The following is a 26,532-nucleotide window of genomic DNA, read 5'->3' on the forward strand; positions in this document are numbered from 1 at the left end:
ATTATTAATTACGATAAATTATTATGTTGTTAATTACTCAATTATTTAGATCTTTGATTATTCATTATTGAAAATAGATAGCTTATATATAAATTAAGCTTTTATGTGAATGGAAGTCATGAGAAAATACTAAACAATTGAGAAACGCACAAAGAAATACTGTTAATTATGAATAATATAAGCCGCAATATTTTATGATGATATTTAATTAACTACTACAATAATCCGTTTTTTTCTTTACAAGCGTTCGTCAAATTACCAGATTTTTTCTTTTTAATCATTTACAGTATTTACATCCAAACCAGCTGGCTGTTGAAGCGAGCGAAACTCTCATAGAAAGAAGACTAAAAAGAAAACACCCCACTGACCTCACTAAAGAAATAAAATAGTCAAATTCGAAGATGGTATCTCGCTAGAGGTAACCATGCACATGTTACTTAACAATTAAGTTAGAAAAATTTAGCAAATGTCCAGATGGACAAATTGTAAAGTACAAATTAAATAATAAACAAAAATTTCTAGTATTTAGAAGTTTCTAATTGAATCTAAAAATTTCTGCATCTTTTTTAACACTTGTTGAGGTTGACTGATAGAAGAACGAGTGGATGAATTTGTAATAGCAAAATATATTGAAATAAGTATAGATATGTAGCCGCACTCAACAGTAAATTTTCCAACGGTTTCTGTCCCGTGGCTCGCTACACAAAGACCCTATTCTTCGGATAAGATGATTACCAGATGTCGATACATCCTCACAGAATATTTTCAGCTAGCCTAAGGATCCGCTATAAATTTTAGGATTGTTTAGCTAAGATTCTCCAAAGGGGCAAATAGTCTTAGAGAAATCTGTTTTCCTCACATACGATGCTTCCCGCTAGTAACTTTCTCTCAAGGTTTCTTTCAGTTAGCATTCGTCTCCAACCACCAACACAAAATTAGACAATTAACAACGACGTCCATTTCCCTCACTTTCCGAACCAAGGCTTTCCTCAACGAATCCGATGATCTTGCATCCTTAGATACACCCCATCATACTTTTCCTCTGCAGCATCATCGTGACGGAAAGTCAGTCATTACGCAAGTGTCGTTACAGTCAGTTAGACTCGTTACACATCGGTCCGAGTCAATAGTTGGTAGTTCGCAATAATTGATCAGAGTTCCTCGGCATCTTAAGCAATCATCATACGCGCATCAAAACGCATCGACCAGAAGTCGAAGTTGTAATCGCGAACCGCTAATAGTAATCGCGAGTTCTATACAAAGTGTACATATAGAGTATATGATAATAAATATGTACCGGCACATGAGTTATAGGACGAGGCGAATCGAGAGCGACTCATGTTGTTGTTGTGCCTCGGAACACGAACACAGCTTTGACGCACGAAACATATCGATAGACAAACTCCGGACAAAACAAAGTCACCGTTATGGACAACCGTCGATCTAAGACAAATTCAAATTTTCCGACTCCCCCCCGACAGTATAAATAAACGGATGCGATCGCGAGCGAGTCAGTATTTACCGAGTATCTACGAATTATCGATCAATATCTACGAGTCATTATCCGAGTCATTATCCGAGTTATAGTTATCGAGTTTTCCGCGAGCGATCATACTCTATCTTTACGAATATATTTGTACGAGCGTTTCTCGACGGTATTTATATTTATTCATATTTATTATATTTATACAAAATATATTTGACGGGTTGCAGCAAATTTCTCGTATTCTAAATTATTAATCCCCACACGATCCACTACAAATATATATATTGTTAAATATACTCGAGTATATTCCTATCACTGTCACGACCTATCACCTCAAATTGGTGACACCAACGTGATCTTCAGTGAAAGAGGTGACCGCGATAGTGCTAGTGAGACTCCAATCATCGCGATTCTAAGTGTGCTAGTGAAATGGCACATGATAACAAAGCAATCACAACCAGTCAACTGTTCCGCGTGCCTCTAGTAATGCCCCAGAAGATACGGCTATGGTTCACCTTACTGGAAAAACAGTTGGCGGCAGCGGGCATCACGGACGACGTAACAAAATCCACGGTTCTCCTAGAATGCCTCGAGCCTGAGTACCTGGAGCGAATCGAGAACACAGTGTTGAATCCCCCGACCACTGGACTATACGAAAAACTGAAGGACGAGTTTACTCGCATCCTGGCCGAGGTAGACAGGGATAGAGTAACAAAGTTGGCGGAAAGCGAAGTGATGGGCGATAGGAAGCCATCTCAATTCTACCACGACTTAAAAAAAAAACTCGCCAGTCCTTTTGCGTCGGACCAATTCATCCTCAAGCTTTGGAGGAATCGTCTACCCGATCACATCAGCGAAGTCCTGACTGCGGTCGACGATACCAATGTAGAAAAGCTAATGCGGATAGCTGACAAGGTAGAGAAAGTCTTTTCACGGAATAGCCAGCGTGCATCCAGCATAACAGCCGTTACCGATCCGTCTGTACAAAATGCGGCAATCGGCGACCCTATGGCCGCCGCCATCAACGGCTTGAGCGACCGGCTTTCACAAATGCAAATGAAAATAGAAGCACTGATAAACGACAAATATCGTCGACTGCGACGACACCGTTCGCGCTCCCGAAAGTCGCAGCGGCAAGATGGACTATGTTTCTACCACACGGAGTATCGCGAACGCGCGAAGAAGTGTATATCCCCATGCACGTGGAAGTCGGAAAATGAGACCAGCCGTCAGTAAAAGCGGCAGACGACGACGGCTGGGATTCCGCCGCATTTTCGTTACGGACAAGAAAACGAAGCTTTCCTTCCTTGTAGACACCGGCGCCGACATCAGCGTATATCCCCGCAGCAAAACAACGGGCATGTCAACAAAAACGCGTAGGAATCGTTCGCGGCCAACGGGACGCGCATCGCAACATATGGTACCACTGCGATTTACTGAGGTAAACAGGTTGAGGTAGGACAGGTTGAGCCTGTCCCTAAGACGAGCTTTCAATTGGCATTTCGTGATAGCCGACGTTCAAACGCCTATCATCGGTATGGACTTTTTGAGCCACTATGGGTTGCTCGTGGACCCGCGAAATAAACGACTCCTCGACACAACCCAATTGTTATCAAGGGGATACGCTGCCACGACCGAAGAAATATCTATTAAAACCATAATCGGCGAATTGGTCTACCATCGGCTTTTGGCGGAGTTTCCGGATCTAACTCGTCCAGCGTCCTTCGGACTAGAGAAAATTCGACACGGTGTGGTACACCACATCGAAACCACACCCGGCCTACCCATCTACAGTAAACCCCGCCGCTTCGCACCGGATCGACTCAAACAGATTAAGACGGAGTTTGCACACTTGATCGAACAAGGAGTGATGCGGCCATCGAAAAGTCCATGGGCATCACCCCTGCACGTCGTACCAAAGAAGGACGGAAATCTACGACCATGCGGCGACTATCTTGCGTTGAACGCCCGCACCGTACCCGACAGATACTCCCCACCGTATATCGAAGATTTTGCGCAACATCTCCACAGTAAGCGAGTCTATTCAAAAATCGATCTCGTCGCGCTTACCATCAAATTCCGATCGCGCCCGAAGACGTCGAGAAAACCGCGATCACGACACCTTTCGGACTTTTCGAAGCAACCAACATGATGTTTAGGCTTCGAAATGCCGCACAAACGTGTCAAAGGTTCGTTGACGAAATCATCCGCGGTTTAGATTTCGTGTTCGCATATATAGACGACTTTTTAATAGCCTCCGAAATCGAAGAACAACACTGTGAGCACTTACGGATTTTGTTTGAACGTTTAAACGATTACGACGTAGTCATCAACCCCGCAAAGTGTGAATTTGGTGTGAACGAAATCACATTCTTGGGACACACCGTAAACACGAATGGGATAAAGCTGCTAGCCGAACGCATTGACGCCATTGTAGAAGTACCGCTTCCCGCGACCGTTAAAGTATTACGTAGGTACCTCGGTATAATTAACTTCTACCGACGTTTCATACCGGGGGACCGCAAAAATTCTTCAACCCCTCAATGACCTATCACAAGGAGGGAAAAAGGGCAACGCGCCCATCGAGTGGTCGGAGCAATTCGAAGCTAGTTTCCGCGAATCGACACGCCCTCGCTAACGTCACGATGTTAGCGCGTCCGATACCTGGCGCGCCCGTTAGCCTCGCGGTAGACGCATCCGACTATGCATTAGGAGCGGTCCTGCAGCAACGCGTCAACGACTCTTGGCAGCCGTTAGGTTTCCTTACCAAACCTTTAAACTCCGCCCAGCGAAAGTATAGCGCGTACGATCGCGAACTACTCGCCATGTACACCGCGGTCAAGCGATTTCGACACGCCTTAGAAGGGAGAAATTTTATAATTTTCACGGACCATAAACCCCTTACATACGCGTTCAATCAAAATCCCGGTAAGTGTTTGCCGCGACAATTCTGACACTTTGATTACATCGGACAATTCACTACCGACATACGATACATAAAGGGGCTAAAGCTGACGCTGTCACGCATCGAAGCGATAGGGAAGTCTGTGGATCATAAAACAAATCATCGAACAAATTTCTCATTTCTCACTTTAATAATGTATAGTATTTCAAATTTTTATTTTAACTTGTAGCAATTTAGATCTAATCTAAGAATTTCTACATCTTTCTGAATACCAGAAGAAATTATATGTAGAATTTTGACAATCGTTATATCAACTCTGCATCCATCAAAATTGTATATTACAATATTATTGATTTCGTTATCCTATTAGGATAATATGCAACACGTTCAAACATCGATGCATATAATTTGGAAACACTAAATTGCCTCATTAAATTGCCTCATCGGATGGCCACATGTTGCAACGAATATTCGTGAAACGTTTCGTGGAAATCATTATCTGGGCGATGAGACGCGTTAATGATAAGGGAAGACAATAAGGTACGCGAAAGAATGAAATGCCACAAGCACATTGGAAGCTCGGAGAAAACTTCATTTTTTGGAATTTTTCGGTTGAAAGAACAGGGTTTAAAGTATACTTATGTTTTATCTAACGTGTACCTCTTTTTCTCCTAAGGAAGGGAGCTTCCTGCAACATTTTCATTTTATCTGGTATTAAAATGTCGCATCTCTCAGACACGAGAGCTTCAAAAGGGATGAGACCAGAACTTTTAAAGGAACAAACCCGCGATGAAGTATATCGTTGTTTCATATATCTTTCGCCACGCTAAAGCAACAACCTCTAAAAGATTTATTTCAGAAATGTAACAAGTTGAAGAGTTCATTGAATATTTATAATATGCCGGCGGAGAGGCAGGTATTTGAAATTTAGTGTTTTATACTGATAGAACGAGCGGAAAGAAATGTGGCTTTTATACGTTTCGCAGAAATGCGCTATGATATATGTCGAATAGGTTAACGCAAAAGCTATTCTGCAAGTTTTGGAAGAAAGTTGAGAAAGTGAATTACAGTAAATGTAAATCTTATAGTACATATATTATTTATTATTATTCATTTATTTATTATATTATTATTATATTTACTTATATTATATTTATTTATATTAATTAATAATTAAATATATATATGTAATTATTGATTGTAACAGAAGAAAGGAACATGGCAAAACGTGTTACTTTTTTCCCTTATCATCTTCTTTGCGTTTATATTTCTTGATATACATTTTGTTTCGTAAAAACGTTTAAGAAACTCTTGTCCATCGCTTAAAGAATTGTTCGAATTTTTTTTCATTAGCCTCATAAAAGCGTAAGAAGAATCGGAGGGAGCAAGAAAATGTTCTTCAATTAGATCATAATTTATATTTGGCTAATGTACTTTTACGTAACTTACAATTAGCGCAGACAGAGTGCGATCTGTCTAGATAAAATGCGATGCGACATGTTTCTTCTTATTATGTCTAGCTCTGTTTGACATTTCGTATCCTGTTTCCAAAACACGATTTACCGTATTTTCGTGCGATATGGAATTGAAAATAAATCTAAATATGTACACGTTTACATGTACATGAAAAAAAACACATAAACACAGTTTCATAATTTTAAATTTCCCGACAAATTTTCTGACAGATATCGCTCCTTTGAAAACACCTTCATCCAATTGTATTCTAATTGCTTTGGAAAAGTGCAACAATTCTGAACGCAAATAAAGACGAGCGAAAGCCTCGAAGACCATTTTCACGGTGCTTCCCTGACACATGCAACAAAGAACACAACACGGTCTTCAGGTGTACAACACAGGAAGTAAACACTCTATGCAGAGACACGGTATATTTACCAGTTTTCAACGAACAATTCCTCCAGACTAGCTGCTCTCTGCTTTTACGTTTCCAGCTATTTCTTTCGTCATCCTCGAACTTAAATCAAATGGCATAATTTAACTACGTAGTTGCTACATCTCGACCGAATGGTTCCCTGGAGATCTCGATGGTTAATAATGTGCATATGCAGCCTGGCTATACGCGATAAGTATGAAATATAATATCTGCCGAAGCAGTTCACAGATTAATGCATTAAAACCTAGATAGGAACACTACAAAGTGAATATATAATACTCATACATTTTCGTATTATATACATATTTTTCATTCTTCCCATTCATTGAATATTGATTTATTTCTTATGTGAGAACATTTAACTTGTTTGATTTTTAATGCAGCGCAGTCTCGGTTATCCGAGTCCCGTTTAAACGATGTTCCGTAATATTCAACATACTTTGAACTTTATCATAATTTCATTCCTTTTTAACTTTGCACGAAGAATACGACAAGGTAAATAATTAGGCATTGTGGAAGCAGATAATCAGTCTTTCAACTAGTTAAATAATTAATTAAACTTAAATACAGGTACAACATTATCAAAATATTCCTACGATTTTATGAACGCTAACTGTATTATCCGAGTTTAGGATTATCCAGGTGGATTATCGAGCTAAGATAATTTCGAATGGTCTTTGTAATTTTAAAATTAATTTTCAAATTAAAATTTCTAAGGTACTTCATTCATGATGATCGAGGAGTTTCTAAGAAGTTGTGACAGTTTAGGAAACTAAATCGCAGTGAAACCTGGATTATCCGAATTAATTGGGAGACAAGAGCGTTCGGATGATAGAACGTGTGTAAATGGTAAAATGTATTTCAAAAAACGAATATTAATAATAGCAATACAAATAACGAAATTAAATATGATTCAAACTGATTATTATAGATTTTAATTATTACCAAAATTAAACATTTACATATGCTAGATCTTCTTAGCTGCTAAGTCGCACAACTTAGCAAATCTAATTCGGTAAAGTTATTTACCCTTAACCCTATTTCTAAGATTTCAAATATTTCAAAATGTCGAGGAATACCATCATTGTCATTACATCTTTGTTTCAGCTCATTATTTGAAGCACACACAACGCTGGTACCATGGTCAATCAAAGAGGATTCAGCTCTTGGAAACCATTCTATCTCGTCGACGTTGTCACAATCATCGAATCTTGGTATTATATTCAATGCAGGAAGAGTTTCTTCCACATCTGTCGTAATATCATCTTCCATTTCTTCCTCTATGGTATCTTCTTCATCCTCAATATAATACACTAGCTCTCTCCATGTTCTTTTCAGTGTCACACGTTTAACGCCCAGCCAAACATATGTTGCTATATAACAGCAGTTCTTTAAACTTAATTGCTCTTGAAATTCTATTAACTTTTCGTCAGCAGCGTCGTTGATCGTTGACGAAAATTCTTGTAGAGAATTCTCTTTAAGTGCGAAACGTGTTTGGATGAGAAAAAATTCGGATGATCGAGGTTCTAGTGTATTCTGATTTCAATTGCGATTTGTTTGACGATGTGTAATACACGATATACCGCGAAATAATTTCTCCATGAAGATTTAAATTGTCTGAATAAAAAAGCAAAAGTGGCAACATCTTTGATTTAAGAAGATCTTAACCAAAGTCAGATTACATGGTTAGAAACATTGAAATATGTTTATGGGTTAAAAAATTCTTAATAACAAAATTCGTTTCGCGTGCTTATTTCGTTTTTAGAAAAATGTGTATTTGCAAGTGTCACAGTTCCTCGATTAACATTGCAAATTGGTATATTAAATATCATTTATAGTTTAAAGATAGAATACATAGATGTAGCTAATAGTTTAATGACTAATATAATAATAACATAAACTGGCGAAATAAAGAGCGAATATATGTTAAAAGAACACGAGATTAATTAAAGTATCGATGCGACATAATATTTGTAAATGGATATAAATAACGCTCAATTTTTAGTGAAATTTTTATAAATACGCACGTTCCTAAAATCTCTTTGACTTTGCGTTTCACAATATTGAAAACACACAGTATGAAATTTACAGTATAAACAATTTCTAATGGTAAAACTGAAAATGTGAATTTTTGCTTTCAGCGAGATACCCTGATAAAATTTATCGAAACAAGTTTTATATTCTCTCTAGTTGCACGGCTCCGCTGTTTACGTTCAAATTTCAATATTTATATATTGCTACGAATGAGAACTTTAAAAGAACAAAAATATATTAGTCGTGTAAATATACTGTAATTAGAGTCATATATATCAGCTGTATACGTATATATCGGCAAATAGTATTTGGAAGTTAAATCAGAACAAAATTATAGAGTCCCAGCTTTTTGGAAATTCATTTTATCACGAACATATTTATAACATGTATAATGACATATATAAAATATACATATAATTTGGAAGTTAAATCAGAACAAAATTAGAGTCCCGACTTTATTAGAAATTCATTTCATCACGAACCTGTGACATTTTGAATTGTAGATACCTATATATAAATATATTATATGTAGAATGATATGTAAAATATACATATAATTTGGAAGTTAAATCAGAACAAAATTAAAGAGTCCCCACTTTATTGGAAATTCATTTTATCACGAACCTGTGACAGTTTGAATTGTAGGTATCTATATATAAATATATTATATATTATGTATAATATTATATATATAGTGATATATATAAGAAAAACATATAATATATAACAACATATATAACTTGCAGAATCGTATAATTTATGTTTATATATTATATAATATAGTATATTCTACTAAATTCCATATATTATATTATATAATATTTAATATATATTATTTATATACGGATATTTTGAAACTATAAGTTTCTGCAAATTGCACAATCTGCTATAATTTTCGACTTTATGCTTCCAGTTATTAAGAGATGTTTTTACTTTATTGTTTTGTCTTGCGGTCAGAAGCGTTCGTACTTTATTTCCATTTCAATATCATGACAATTTTACTATTTGTTTATGGCTTCTGCTCTCTTTCTTGAAAAATAACGAGTTTTCGTTTGGGTTTGTGGTTTTACAGTTCATGTCGAACCCACTTACCGTAACGTTAACAACCTATAATAATGTTACTTCTTATATAAGACAATAAAGAGGTTATATGAAATTTTACTACAGGAATTTATTTTCTGTCGTCTCTTATTTCCTGTGTTACTTAATTCCTCAAAGAAAACTTTTCCGTCTAAAAAAACTTTCCAAGCGCTTGTTTGAAAGCTATAAAATGCTTCAATAATTCTGTAAATTCAATGATTCGAGAACAGAATTGCTCGGATTTCAACAAAAGCGTGCTTCAGAATTAAGCTACTTCAAGAAATACTGAAATATTTTTGTAATAACTTAAACAGCCAATTGCCCCATATTACGCTATCTTGAAAAGATTCAAATGTTTCTATAATAATCTTAAAAAATAGTTATTGAACTAGCTCGTTTTTAGTACATTTGCTTTGGTAATTGCTTCGAATCAGCATTTAAATAACAATCGATAACAATTTATCGTAACAACTCATTCTCATTTTCTTTCTCAAAATCAGCTGAAATTTCCTTTCTCAATGTAGTGCCATTATTTTTAACGCTTGCAAACTAGCTTAATTTTCAATCATTTCCTACTTGAATACGCCACTTTTCTTAATAATTCGTCATCGATACAATCCACAAACCGAATCTGATCATATTCTCGAAAACGAACATTGTTTTTCGTTTCAACACGCGAGGCAAATATTTGTGGATATCCAGTTCGTTATCACACATTTGCGAGGAAAATCACCGGACGATGATGACCCGGCTGCGAATTAAGGGAATTTGCATTGAATGCCGCGTCTTGAAATTAATCTTGACGCATTGTTTCGCCGCGAAAGAGCAGCGGAGCTGGAGGTTGGCGGAGGCTGACGACGAATTGTTGGCGGTTCGGAGCCTCAGCCATTTCCAAGTTTGCAGACTGGATTATTAATTCCCGCGAACCTAAATGCTCGTGGAAAAGTCTCGGGCTACGGCGTGTGCGTTGCTGCATTTTTCAAGATGCTCGACCCCCGAGGACACGAGGTCGAGTGACACTAGACAATCCGTCCGCGTGATTTTGATCGCGTGCCTGCTTGAACTCGCTGTCGTACTAATTCCACGACTTTCACACTAGTGGTTGAAGCGTATCGTCCACGAAGATTGTCATAATGCAGCACGCAACTCGTTACTTTCATTCTTCCACGTTTTCTTGTTTCTTGGACTTGATACAATTTTCTAATTAATTGTTAAGCTATAGTATAATTGGATTATATTGGACATGTTGGAGTACATTCTTCGGATAGACGTTAGATTACTTTATGCAACGTTTTAGAAATAATATAATAATAAAGTAATAATTAAAAATAATAGGTAGATAATTATTTTTGAAATAACAATTTTCAGTAAGTATACTTTGGTTCAAAAGGAAACTTTTTCATAGACGCATACGTCATCTTAATCAATGCATATTTTAACGTGAATCGTGATGCAAGTTTGTTGAATGGTGGTCTTATCGTTGGAGCGATAGGTTGGACAAACTTACGTTCAGAAATGATTCAAATGATTCAAAAATTTCTGTATATTGCATCTTAATAGAAGTAGAAATATCGTAATTTTAGAAACATTATATCAAAGCATACGCAAATGAAAATAATCGTTGAATGATTTATGATCTGAGTGAAACAAGATCTCGTTAAACAGTGGCATTAATTATGTAAGAACTTAATAAAGCTTAATAAAGCATCTCTGTTATATAACAGATATTGTACTTTACGCTAATGACGTTGCTATAAGTATGAAATAAATTACTTTACACATTGTTAAAGCTCGTTTACCTTCCTCTAACTCGTATAGAATGCGATCATCTCAAACACTATTGAACTTAATGGTCTGTGTGCTTTGTATCTGCATATTGTATACACGCAGTGGACTATAATTTATGGTGCAAGTGAAATTAGCGAGATATTCTGCGGCGCGAAATAAGAGGAAAGTCAAAAATAATAAAATTATGTTGGAGACTTTATTTTTGAGAAAATCCAGTTTGAAAACTTGTCGAGTACATTTGAATTCATTAAATCTCGACAGAACAGGGATGGATGATTGCGATGATTCTACAAGCGAAGATAACTGGAAAATGTGCAATCACATTTTTGTGAAATCTCGTTTCAGAAAAAATCGAATTTTAAATTTGTTGAATAGGCGTGTACCGAGCTAATTCTTGATTAAACACATTCAAACTCTGTTGCCTTCGAAATGAAGTCCTCAACGAGAAATGTCTACTATTCTATGTTTTTCGTTTATTTTCGCGCGGGGAATAAAGTTGTGCCGATTGTTTGCGCACCGGACAAGTTTCCAAACTCGATTTTCTCGAGAATCAATTTTCCAACGTTATTTTGTTATTCTCGATTATCATCTTATTTCGAGTCATAGAATCTTCTTCGCTTCGCTTTTATCACAAATTATGGCCCATGATGTACACTTCGTCTCCGAATGTTACACATCTGATTTTCCTTTATTACAACTTTTAAAATTACTACATTAATACGTTTAATATCATTTTATTATATACGATTGTTATAATTTTAATTATATAATAATTTGTAATTTCAATTATTTGGCACATTTCATTTGTACGCTACGTGTATTTTGCTTGAAAACAGCGTCAGTCTGTCGAAGTTGCTCTATAGTCCAAAAACTTTGTCATGGTTGAGCAAACTGGAAAGGACACACGCGTAACACTAACTAACACTAAGGAGAATCGCATGAATGCAGTGATTAACGTGTGATCATTCTTCATTGATGCGTCCTATTCAGAGGCTTGTAATTTGTTTCAGGAGAAGTTCAGTGACAAGTTTCGACGAGTAAGTATCGAACTGACAAATCCACGATTTTCGTAGGATTCCAGGCGCAAATGAGTAACTCAAACGCTGATCGTTGTAATTTGCAAACGTGCAAGTTCACTTTGTTACATCTGCTTTGTCGTCGGTTCAAGTAGACACCTGGTCTCCGAAAGATTTGAACAAGTAAAATGTGTGGAATATATCATGTTGTCCGAAAAGTGTCTTTCTTTCGCAAACATGTTTTTTTACAACAATGCACCTTCATACAAACGTGAAACCAAGTCTGTGAAATGTCGCGGTGTTTATCTCAACAGAACAAAATGGATTGTACGTAATTCGACAAAATAATATAAAACAAAAAATGTTGTGCTTCTATTATTTCCTCAAAAACGAAAGAAACTTTTCGGACAACCTAATACTCACGTAATACCTGTGCAAAGGTGTCTATGTATAGATATCTATAACTATAAAAATATAGGTATTTATAACAGATATTGATAACTATAAAATGTGTCATGTCAACTTGAGAATATAAAGAATGAAACAAGCCTCTATTTAGGTTCCATTTCTTTAGTTTACATTCAGAAAAATGTGAATTGATATAGAAAAATGTATGGAATGTAAATAGTATCTATGAAAATATATATCTATACAATGTTTAATGTCAACTTCTTAATACCGAGGATGAAACAATCCTACAATGCAAAATTGCAGTTTAATCGGAAGATTCGAAATTACGTGCAAATTCAGAGAAATCAAAATATAAATACGAATGCATTTTATAAGTTTATTTTAAAATCGATGTTTTACGTTCAAACATAATAAATGATAGAAGTAATAATGTAGAATAAATAACGGAAATTTGTAACGTTTCTGATAATCAGTTTTTAATTTCATTTTGTTTTTCGATGGATTGAATATCTGTACAATGAAATGTAAAAAGGAAACAAATTTGTAATTGCTAATAACTAAATGCAAAAAAGAATTAAAAAGAAATTTATTATGAGAATCAAGGATTTTTCGAGAGAAATTGTTATGAGGCCATCTAACGTAAAATAAAATATCATCAAAAAAAAAAAAAAAATAGATATAATATTCAATAAAGTGTTAATTCTATCGAAACAGACTGCCTATGACCTTTGCCATTTTCAAGCTACCCAACACCTTTAAAAAGTGTTAGATGGCTTAATTTTTAAACAGGAAAATCTTGATTCGTTTTGTCTACTTCTAATTGTAAAATAAAGTTTCTCCTCTGATATATTGATATATCCTAACATCTGTGAATATTAACAACGACACCGTCAGATCGTTTGTCATTAATTCTTCAAAAATGCAATACTTCCGGAGTTAGGTACTGCACCACCGTTGTGGCCAGCACACCCTGTTCTCGTATTTCATAGTCACATACGATTGATCGTTGCAATTGTCTGGTTGCAAACCTCAGCGACAGTGCACGTATCGCGCTACCGACAAGCTCGAATCAAAATTTCCAAATACGGCTATACCTCTTTCCGCGGCGAATCGAATAAAACAACTATAAATTGCCAGAGAAGTGAGACTCGTCGATTCCATTTCACGTATTTATTACGTTTTTCCGGGAAGATTTATTGAAAGTTGCAGATGAATTTCGAAGTAATGACAGATATTTGTTGTTTTATTAGTATATAGTCAGGAGTATTGTATTCATGCTACATAAGATGACAATTTCTACTGTAAAACGTGGGAAAAAGTAACATTACATATACAAGGAAAGAATATTCAGCTTAGAGTTATTAAACTCGTCATTTCTTCGAGACTATACTGCATTGTTGCTTTCTTCATTTATGTAAGAAGATTTATCTTGATTAATTTATTTCAGTTTTCAATGAAATCATCTTCGTCCTGTATAATGTAAGAAATATTAGATGTCTCACCTACAATAGAAAGAAAAAAAATAAGCTAAAATTGCATATATTACAGTGAATAATTATAAAGTAAATCGTAGTTTTTGATTTCTCATAGTATCAAAACAAAAACTGACGAAATCGTTTACATGATTGCATACTAAATGTAATATAAAATAAAGCGGAAGATATAGGAAACAAAAGGTTTTTTTTCTTTTAACGCTTGGAAAAAATTTAATTTTCTTTGAAAATTGTGTTTTTGGCTGTGAAAAAATATAATCTCAGTGTTAAATTTCTTATCTTCTCGTTCGATATTTAGTGAATTTTACTTTACTTTTTATTACTTCGATTAATCCGTCAGATATACTATCCATTAACTTAATTAAAGTTTCGTTTCGAATATTTGTCCACGCTGATTTTCTTCTTTTTTCTTTTTTTTTTTTTTTGTTTTTATTTCAATGATATTTTCTACAAGTGGCTTCTCCTGATGGTAAGCTTTTTTTGCTAGAATTCCTCCCAATTTCCCAATCGGATTCAAATCACCACTCAATGCTAACCATGGTAATAATTCTATTTCGAAATTTTGAAACCACTTTTTTTTAGGTGGCTGTGTAATCGTCTCGTTGAAAAATTCACTTTTTGTCTTCTATTTTAGTCACAAAAGGCAATAACGCGCCATACATCTCCTGATATCCCATGGGGATATCCTGATATCCCTCAAATTTCAATCTACTCTTTGCAAAAACAATTTCACTTATCATATGCAGACATGATCAGCGTTTTCTCGGAAATATCGAAGAAATAATAAGAAAACATAGCTTACTGTAGAAATTGAAAAAATCCAAATCTAAACTTTATAATATAATACGTTTACATATTTGATTTTTGGACATGAATTGATTTTTTCAAACACCTGGTCAGTCTCTCCCACAAAATTATCTTATTACTTATATTTAATGTACGTATTTATTTATTTATTATATTTCAGTTCAGAAGTTTGCCAGAAAACTTCACGCCAAAGCAGAATTTCTTAACACATTTCGAACATCTCTTTTAAAGTCAATCACTTCAATCTCCTCGATCGCTTTACAGATAGAAAAGAGCGAAGAATGGGAACCGATCGAGCAGCTTCTTGTCAGCAGCGTTCTGCTCACGCTTAACATTCATTGCAGCGCGATCATTCATCCCACAGCTCAGCTCGAGTCAAAAAAGGAAAAAAAAAATCGAGAAAAAAGAGAAAAACCAGACCATCGATTTAAACGCCGATCTTAACAAAAGCGTCCGTCTCGTTGTTCCCTATATAGAATATTTTCCTACTGCGCTACTCGAACTTCTGACACACACCACTGTGCACAAGTATTTGAAAATTTAATGCGATCCAATCGAACCGATATTTCCAACTACAACACGATAAACAATATTACGATCGTAGAGTATTTTCCATAGCACAACTTAGAGTTATTATCATTAACACTTTGACTGCCACGTTGGTCATAAATGATCGGCCACGGTTTCTCCTGTGACGCCACGGTGGTCATTGGTGACCGGAGTGCTTGAACTTCTTACAATTGTAAAAATTGCATGAAAATTGACAGTTAGGACATTTTGAATATAACCGATAAATATAAAATACTTTGAAATAAAAAGTGCCCCATTGAACAATTAAACATTTTTATTAGAACATCAATAAAAAAAAGAGAACAACTCTTGCATCTAACGCTGTTGTATTGAGTTAAAACACTTTAAACATAAATGTGGCTCATCAATACAATCTGGACAATCGGAGGTCATGTTTTTGGTCCAATTCTTAGCAATTTTTGATCCTAACTGTTTAACATTTTCTTTATAGCACTCTCTGCAAAATTTTCGTGCTAGGCACGCTTGCCCTTCTTTCTTCTGGATTTTGTGTCGCAATCTTTGTCGAATAAGTGTATTTGATGACTCTAGTGAATGGCACTGTGTAAGGTGCATTGCGAGTGACATTCTAAAATCTGATACCTTGATTTTTGTTTCTGTTGCTTGTTTATAGAGTATCATCGCGTTTGAAATTGATGTATTTAACAATAACTCTAAAGCTAATTTTATATATCACTTGAGTGTATTCTTCTATGTGGTGTAGAATATGCTATCATTTGATCTGATAAATCTACAGCACATTTTCCTCTATTGTAATCTACCAATACCATTGGTTTATCACAAACATAATTTTTTTGCGGACCTCTACCATTTCAGCCGAATGTTTCGTCGAAATCATAAAAATGATCATAATACTGTTTATTAATATCTTCTATACGTTTCAACAATATCTTCTATACGTTTCAACAATTTTAGATGCGACGAAATAACGAATGCGAATAGTTTGTTGAAATAAACGAAGCTTTGTTATAATATGTCGCTACCAAGGCGCCACGTTGGTCACCCGTGACCACCAATAAGATAAATGGTCCATTGAGGAAGAATGTTGTCTTACATCATCAATTTATTATTATTTTGCCATTATATGCTTTGAATAATAAAAATACTCCCGTTGCATCCTGAGCGAAACATGTGATTTTTGCGTGCCAGTCAAAGTGTTAATTAATTTATTATTAATTTATATGTATTATTATATATAAGTATCAAATGTTCTATCAATATGAAACTGAAACAAGAAATATACCTGCGTCAATTAAGATTCGTATTTGCCTCTAACAAATGCCTGACGCTTCACAAAATTTACAGAAACCTTCAGAATGTGGTTGGAAACACACACATTCTGGTGATTCGAAGAATTCAACGTTGAACAGAGACGCTTAAAATCGTTGAATTTGCTTCCGTAGGAGCAATTTTCATCCATTTTTGGCTTTTTATTTTTTATTTATAGTAATTGATATCGACTGTTGTTTTTATCAATATTTGCGAAAATTGCAATAGATGAAATTATTATATTATATTAATTGACGTACACAATATTTTTTCCATAAATAAATCCTCGGCCAATTGTCATGTAGAAGATTCGATTGCGTGTAATAGGTACGACATTTTGCCAAACTTGGAGAAAGACAGCACGAGTGAAAGAGAAAGAGTTGCGAGAGTCGGTTCGATTAGACAATGTTAACGCAGCAACAAAAGTTGTTTATTTCCAATTTCCACTGAACAAAACTTTTACCAATGTAATTGCCAGGCTCTTCTGATTAAAACAACACCAAACACGATATAATTCGAAGCACATTTGTTTACTTAATAACATTAACTTGTTCTCTTTCGTCTATTAAATGTACACATAAATGTGATGAAACTACATCGCGTTTGGTCTTGTTTTAATCAGAAAAATCTGACAAATACATTAGAAAAAGTGTAATTTTTGAAAGATCGAAAGTAAAGAAGTTTCGTCAATATCTCATGGATGATTCGTATTTTTCACGAACGATTGAATTTGGATCAAGTCAAACAGCCCAAAATTGGAATGGCGATCATTCAATTACGAGAAACATAGCAGCTTACAATTATAGAGAAAATACCGTGTTCTCGTATATTTGCAATAATTTGTAATCGTGGAAACGCTTATACCTGTTACATAGTGTACGTGCATATATTTAGTCGTATTCGTCTTATGGAAATTCGTGGTGGAAATAGGCGGTGAATCGGCGAGCTGATTACATTTCGCGGTGGAGCGCGATGTAATTACCAGGCTAGGTGGTCCGGTAATGAAGTGACAGGTGGAATTGAGCGAGCCTCTATTTGGAAGAAATCAATGCGCCGCACCCGGTCAAAGCCAGGACTAGGATAAGCGACAAAAGCAGCCTTCCCTCAATCCTCCTTTACGACGTGAAATTAACGCAACGCGAAAGAAGCGGCCCGTAAGTCGGCAATAATTTAAAAGCTTTCTTGCTGCGGCTCGTATGGCCGAACAGGAAATGGGATAGCCAGAAAAGGTAGGGGAAAACGCGTTCACCCTGTGTCTTTCTTCCTTTTCGTCTTTTCCCCTTTTCTTCCTCTTCTCGCTCTATCCCTCTGCCTCTCTTCGTCTTTTTTTCACGCGAGCTTTCGGCTCGGGCTGTTCCATAGCTTTCCAGATTCGATCGGCTTCGATTCTAGCCAGAGCCTTTAATTGCCACTCGAGGAATGGTTTCCTTCCTTCTTTTCAACAGAATCGATGATGTCTGCATTTCTGGTGCTGCCCGGCCAACGAAATTGAACCTTTTCGCTCGTGGTTTATCATCAGCGCAGGAGAAACCTCTGAAATGGAGCTTCTATCTGCGCTCCGGGCGCATTGTTCCACCGTAATATGCCAATATGGACACTTGTGGTCGAATTTACGGCAAACGAGAAGTGGAAAGTTTCGAGCAAGACAATGTTTCCACGGAATATTTCACGGCCTCTCAAGAAAAACCGCTCTTGTCAATTTTCTGTAATGAATATTCTAGTGGTAGAGGCGAGGCTCGAAACGTGATCGAGAATTTAACAAACACTGCGCTGTACTGGAAAACTTTGTTCCACATACCCACAGCAGTTTTACAAAAATTATACAAGGATTTTAACTTATTACGAAATTAACGTTGAATTGAACCTATATGAAGAATTTTATGTATGGTTTAGTATTTATCTAAAAGTTTCATGTGGGTAATTATGTATCCTTTATCCATACAAACATTGTATTATACTCCAGTCATGAAGTTTATTATGAAGAGAAGAATACAACATTGTATTCTTCTCCATATAAAAACTGTAGACGTGTACGATTGACAAGAAGTAGGAAATTTCGAATGAGTTGGCTGTATTATGTATTTAATGCTTTAAAGCAAATTCTACGCCGTATTTTCAGCATATGCTAAAAATGGAGGAGTTTTGAAAACTACCCTCGTTAATTTTTCTTTTTTTTTTTTCTCAGGAAATTGAGAAATATTCCAACCGAGGTTTTGTCTTACAACCAGGTGGCAAAACTGCGGAATCTCGGACGAGCTGGTTGTATTTGCATTTAATGCTTTAAGTTAATGGTAAACAGCCGCAAAAGGATTCGCTGCATGGCCTTTTGTCTTCGAGAAATTAATTATCCTATTTACACCTCAATGTATAAATTCTTTTAATGCGAATATTATTTCTTTTAATATCAAATGTTTACTATTTATTTTCATCAATTCTTGATTATTTTTATTTATAGTACTCCTCCATATTTCTACAATTTTGTGGATGGAAATTGTAATAAAAATACTTAAAACGGAGGAGATTGCTGCACCAAGAACCGTAATTTCTCGATTAATTTCTCGAAAACAAAGGACCGTGTGCTCAAATCCTTTCGGGGCTGTTTTACCATCAACCTAGAGCATTAAATACGCATACAGAGATTTTGCAGTCCTTTCCATCGTGAGACAAACTTCTGTTGGAATATTTCTCAATCCCCTGGAAAAAGAAAAAAAAGAAGATCGATAAGAGTAGTTTTCGAATAGAGCTTTTCCATTTTTAGAATATAACGAGAATATAGCGTAGAGTTTGCCCTCCTAAGATTCGTTATTACGCCAACGTATCTTTTATTCATTTTGAATTACAGCATGTAAATTTTAAGGAAGCGGACAGGATTTAACCATTACAGGATAGCCGATAAGAACTGACACGCGACGTAACCGCATTCAGCGCATCCAGCGTTTCAGAAGCGTTGCTTCATCGCGGAAAAAGATAAAATATAGCTTTTTCAGCGTGATCGCAGATGAGGTTTTTAATCATTCAAGAGAAAGTCAAATAAAACTGAATAGGAACATTCTCCTCGGAAACGGTTTTCAGCTGACGTCAGCGATAAAATTTGCTCCTGTTGGAATGTTACATTTGTGCAAACCAAGTAAATGGACTTTTGAAATTCTTTGATAATAATCGTGAACGTGAAACTTCGAATACACGAACGCGCAGTGATTTTCTTTAGATAAATTTTTCAGGTAAGGGAAATGACAGCAATTTCCCCCTCCAACATTTATCTATTTTACTTATGCAAAGGAAAATTTCACTTTAAAAAGATCGATAAAAACGTATCTATAAATACGTGAATTTATGGAAATTCCAAAATATCAAGACAGAAGTGTCTGGTTTGTGTAATATGTAATTATATTTATATTTATATTATAATTATTATATTATATTATAATTATATTTCTAATTGTAAATATGTAACAAATATGTAAATGTAATAATAATTATATGTAAGAATAAAATGTTTATATAATTGCATCGATGGAAACTGTGAGAAATGTTTGATAAAAGAAGATGAGAGATGGTAAAAGGAAGTTGATAAAAAATGGCGCAGTGCAATACAGTCATATTTACTATGGACTTCTTTTTGAGACACTCTTTAGCTGACACATTGTGAGTTGTTTCTTTTGATGCATTGTAAACATGACAGTCGTATCAACGCGCTATGTAGCCTTACTTATTGTTCGAAAGAAACATGCAGCAAGGACAACAGAGCTGTATGAAACGCCGATATGAAAGATGATGAATTTATTTGTCTCACTGACAGTGTTCAGCTACGAAGATTGTAAAAAATTCTATTTCTCGTTAAGGAATTCCAGATAGTTCGTGAAATATTGTACATTACATACAGCGCAGAAAGAGCAATCTATTAATGGGAACAAACGTGTTGTGATATTGCGAGCCGTATGAAACAGCTCGATCTGAAGCTTAGAACTGCAAAATACAGTTTCAGAATTCTTACATTAAAAATATTCTCCAAAAAATAGCAAATGATGATCGTTTGCATCTTCAACTTAATTGCATTTAACAGTAACTGACAGTTCAATTTTAAACATGGCAAATCAATATTTCCGAGTTACTGCGGAGAGAAAAATTTGTTAAAAATTCGAAACAATTTTTTAGGGAAAGTAACGAAATTGAAAAGCAATGATACTTTTTTTTACTTTCGCAGTGGAATAACGGAATATGCATATCGATAGAACGGGCGGCCAGTATTTTAGGAAGAATACAATTTCCGTAATAGTTCGATTAACAAGAGAAGTCAATTTTCGAAAACACGGATTATACGAACGAAAAATTTGCTTGAAATTCGAATGGATACATCGTATATGGTAACTCGTATTAATATAGTCACAACGAAACTATCGAATTTAGCGTGTTCAACTAAAATCGTCCAACTCTCTCTCTTTCATGTCAAAATTCTCATTTGAGAAATCAAGAATATAATTTCCCAGCTTGAAATGAAAGCCGAAACGCGATATGTTAAAAGTTTGACTGCACGAGAAATTGAATTCGTCGTCATATTTCGTTCCGGTGACTTTTTCTATCTACGCATTTGAGTTTTAACGAAACTTCATAACAGCTTCGCGTTTCTCTAAAAAAGTACACGAACGCTATGTGTAATTTTCCCAGGAACAATGAAATGTTTCACAATGACAAAATCAGCGATATTTTAACAGCGAATTACGACAGGAAAGCGTAACGATGAACTGTTAAATTAGGTCTTTTTTAAATAATGGCGATCATCCTTTTATCTCAAATTTTTCATTTATTCCGTTATTGACAAGTGTCTCTCCACGCATCTCTTTTCCACGTCTTCCATAATATATATTTCATGCAATTATAGTACAATGGTTACGAAAGTAGCTTTCAAGAGCATTTTATATATAACTAGAGTAATACTGAATTAAAATAAAAATACATTTATATATTATAATTGATAAATGAATGAAAATAAAATATCAAGCATAGTGAACAAATGACTGCCTGTAGAAAACACTGTAGATGCCAAAATTGAAAAATGTTTATTCTTTTATTGAAAAATGTTCTACGTATCAATGAGAATGCTGCAGTATAGAGTTTAAGTCCAATTTACCTCCAATTTACTTCTAAATAGTTATTAACAATACTAGAAGATGGTGTCACAACGTCATCTCTATAGAAAAAGATACAAGTGCCAATAAATGTTTGTTAAATTTTAAATATTCTGAAACATTCAATCATTGTTAAACGTTTGTTTCTTGGCTATTGTCTATTTTTATTTCTATTGTCTTTACAACTAGGAGGTGGCACAAATACACCTCTTCTTTCGCGAATTTAAGCTACATCAATGCAGAAGTTTTCTTTTCCTTCTGAAAAACTTGTTTCTGGACACTTACTGTGTCCTTTCACAAGCACTCTTCAGTTGTCTCTGATTGAACATCGAGAATAAACAAATAAAAAGAAATTAAACGATCGTGTACTTAAAAATGAATATTCTTATAATATGAGATACTGTGTTCCTGTAATGATCTCTACACAGTTTCTGGAACAAAATTCTTTATAATTAACGATATTACATAAAACAAAAGGAAATACGTTTCTGGTTTCACTAAAAACGGATAATTACAAATTGTCAGAACATTTGCTTGCAGAATTACTTTCGATTTTTATATTTGAAACGTTCCTTCTCTATCCTTTAATACGCGGAATTAAAAATTGGAACGGAGAGATGTTGGAATAAATTTAATTGTTCTAGGTTTTCTGCACTTTCTCGCCATGTTCGCCATTTGCAGGTCAATTTTCGCGTAATTTCTACTTTAGCAGTGACACACGGTAAATTAGAATATACTGCCATTTATTTCGCGAAAGCTCACCATGCTTCATTCTATCAAATTAACCACATCTTTTAAGACAATCTAGAATGAAAATTATGAATCTTATACCAGAGATTCGTTCTTTAGACTTGGTTTTATGAGACAAACTATTTACAAAGAAGTATAGTGCGTAAGGTTTCTTTCTCGCAAGTTATTTTTAATATCACAACGAAGCTTTATTTTAACAAAGAATGACAACTTCATTTCTATATTATACTAATATAATTAATGCTTAATTTAGGCATTGCATTTTGTGTCGAAGATGGAAAGACTTGCACGAAATTTATTTCTAGCTTCTAGTTTCTATTATTTAAAGGCGATTATTTAAGTCTATTATTTAAACATCTACTGACGACGTAAATTATCAACAATATATGAAATGTTACTTGAACTTCAAACTTTCTGTGTATGTAACTTTCTATGTATACGTCGGTAGCAGTCGTATCGATTTAATGTCTTTTAGAATCTATCTTTTCTGATTTTAATTTAAAATGTCTATCAATCACGCATTTTATTGATAAATGTAACCAGAGTTGATATCTTATCAGAAAAACTGTCTGCAAACATATCAGTGTGGAATTTTATCATTTTCATTTCCCATTCACAGTAAAAAAATACCAACTTTGGTATAAAAAATTCAACCAATTTTACTAATTTCTCGTTTAAACAAACGATTCAGTGTTCTATTTCTTCTTGCAGTTTACAATTCTATCGAACGTACTTGCCGTGAAACGATCGTTCTTCAATCGTGACGCAATAATTATCATTATTAACTCCGAGCATTGAAACAGAAAGAAGCTTAAGAATTTTCTTGATCGATCTTGATCTTGCACGTTGCAATAAAACACAGATATGTACGATATATATGAAAAATACATATCGGAACATAAAAATGCAAATTTAATACATTCAATTCAGATGGGAAGTACCTACAACCTGAAGAAAGCTGAACATAGAATTTTCATTGCGAGCCGCCGTACGCGATACGTAGAACGAAATCTGTACTGGTGCTGTTCGCAGATCTCTCTATATTTAAAAACTACAGCAGAGGAACACGATGAGGGATATTTTTTGCTTTTACATGAGAACAATTTTAAAATTCTATACGTTGTCGTATACGCTAGCAAAATTCTCCTTTTATCATATCTTGGCACGAAACACGTATCGTGCCATCTTCTTCACAATTTTCGAAATATTACTGTCACATTAAAATTTCAAAAACTAAAAAGAAAACACTCCACTGACCGCACTAAAGAAATAAAATAATCAAACTGGAAGATGGTATTCCGTTGGGGGTAGCCACCCACATGTTATCTAGCAATTAAGTTAGAAAAATTTACCAAATGTCCAGATGGACAAATTGTAAAGTACAAATTAAATAATAAACAAAAATTTCTAGTATTTAGAAGTTTCTAATTGAATCTAAAAATTTCTGCATCTTTTTTAACACTTGTTGAGGTTGACTGATAGAAGAACGAGTGGATGAATTTGTAATAGAAAATATATTGAAATAAGTATAGATATAAGTACAGGTATAGTGTATGCTGATCCAGATACTCACTCTTACAGTGTTACAATACAATAGAAAAAGTTATGATAAGGAGCACGTTCATATATTTCTAGCAAAAGACATTACCAAAAAGTTAACCTTGGTGTGTAGCTCAAGCTAAAGGCTACAAGAGACACCAATAGAAATCTACTTACAGCTCTTTTGTTTCTAGACCTTGTAATCCAAAAGAAAATTTATATTCGAGAACACAATAATATGGACCACTCCTTATTTTGAATTTTTTTCATTAAATTCTATTCTTTTCGTAACAACGGTCTCCAGGTCACGGATATACATATAACTGGAAGATGCTATCCCGCTGAGGATAGCCATCCACATGTTATTTAGCAACTAAGTTGGAAAAATTTACCAAATGTCCAGATGGACATATTGTAAAGTACAAATTGAATAATAAAAAAAAACATCAAAATTTGAAAATGCATAAATCACTGTCTGTATTAATGGCTGTACTGTTGGTTTTTCAGTTAGTTGGTTCTTTTGCAAAACTTGCAAGCTATTTTCAAAAGATTGCGTCGTTCGACGTAACAAATTGTTTTTACTTTCAACCGCGTGATAAAATGTTACAATAATCGTTCTTTCGTCGTAGGACGACATTAAAATCCAAAAATTAACGTAAAGATGCTCGCCATGGGTGTGCGTTTCAACGGAGGAAAAACCGAAGACAAAAAGTTGTTGATTTCGCGCGAGAGCAGGAAAACTCGCACGCGAAAATTGCCGAGAGAACAATAGAATCTAGGCTTACGTTATTATCGATTGGTGGAACGATGGCAGGGATTATTTCCGTAGCTTCCGGGTAACATCTCGGCTTGTAGCCGGCTCTCGATTTTCATTGAAATTTGATTCTCCGCAGCGGCGAAAGCACGGGCTCTCCTTAATTTCCCCGTTGAAAGGCTTCGTTCGGCCGTGTAAGAAGGAACGAGCCTTCATTTCACCGCGGAGAAAATTTGAATGCCGCTTTGTGTTCGAAGCGCGTGGCTGTCGCTGGCGCGACCAAGACGTCGGACAGAGAACAGGGCGATGAGAATGTAAATGGGAGAGAAAGGAGAGGCAAGAAGAATGGGAGGAAGAAAGGGCGAAGCAGGAACAAAATGTAGGGAAAGTTTCGAAGTTCGCGCGGCAGCTTCGAAGAAACGGTCTGGAAAATTCTTTTGCATTTCGAGACTTTTATGCCGAGGGGGAAACACGGCCGGCGATGACGACGATGACGCGACTGTTGGAACGCTGTAAGAGGGTGTTGAACGAGAATGAAAATTGAGCCTATAATCTCGCGCCGATCATTCTGATTTTACATCGCTGATCCTTCCTCCGGCTTTATTATCGAGGGTTGGTTAATTGTATTAGACTTCGTTGATTAGTTTTCGAAATTACACGCAGCTCTGAATTCTTCTCTCATTTGTAGGATGAAAGAGATTCAAAGGTGTGGACGCGTGCACGATATCGTAGCTTGCTATCTCAACGTTTACAACGGAATGTTCAGTCGTACGATTTTTCGAATTTATTTATTTAATTTCTACATGTCATAATAACGCATTAGTTAGATATTCCGATACTTGCAGCAACAACATTAAAGACGATTAATATATATTAGTAATGCTATTTGCGAATGCGAGGAAAATAGGGTACGAGTGTTTGACACACATTATGAGATTTGTCAGAGATTATTTAATTATTTACCGATGAAAGAACATTTCTGGGGAATTTTCCTCCCAAATGTAATTCTACAGAAACAACAAGGGGAACAAGGGGAATCAAGGCAAGTCAAAGAGGAAAATTGTGTCGTTTCGTTCTACGTTAAAGTTCGACTTGTTAAACAATGTCAACGTTCGTTATTTATTTAATGCACCTGTGCTTGCTATTATCAAACAACAGCAATAAAGTGAGAAACAAACCTGTTTACTTAATTACATTCTGTATTCAAAATACAGCCGGAGTGTACTTCCAGGATTATTTCATATTCGGATTAGCATAATCTGCAGACAGGGACGCCACCTATTCGTTCTTCGTAAATACGGTAAACAGTTCGATAGTTTTCGGGTAAAAGTGGAACATCTTTTCGCTTTTCTAGCGAGGACAGGCAGAGCAAAGAGGAAAAGCTGGAAGCACGTAACAGACAAGGGGGCGAGGCGGACAAAAGAAGATTAGGGAGATGGGTGGAAGGTTAGATGTTCAGCCTTTACGACGTCTAACATGGAGGATTTAGTCGGCGATGTTACGAAAATCCTCTCTCCGATAAGAGCATTTTCCCAGGTTTCACCAAGGACGATGACGTCGACATGGCACACCGAGTTATGCTAAACAATGCAATT

General features: G+C 35.3%; 1 protein-coding gene across 1 annotated transcript in view; it reads right to left on the reverse strand.

Moving 5' to 3' along the window:
• Positions 1–26,532, reverse strand: part of Cad87A (cadherin 87A) — a 514,332-nt gene that overhangs the window by 130,544 nt on the left and 357,256 nt on the right. The gene's annotated exons all lie outside the window — the stretch shown is intronic.

The sequence above is a fragment of the Bombus flavifrons genome, chromosome 4 (assembly GCF_040668555.2).
Source record: "Bombus flavifrons isolate JBK064 chromosome 4, iyBomFlav1_principal, whole genome shotgun sequence".
Taxonomy (NCBI): Eukaryota; Metazoa; Arthropoda; class Insecta; order Hymenoptera; family Apidae; genus Bombus; species Bombus flavifrons.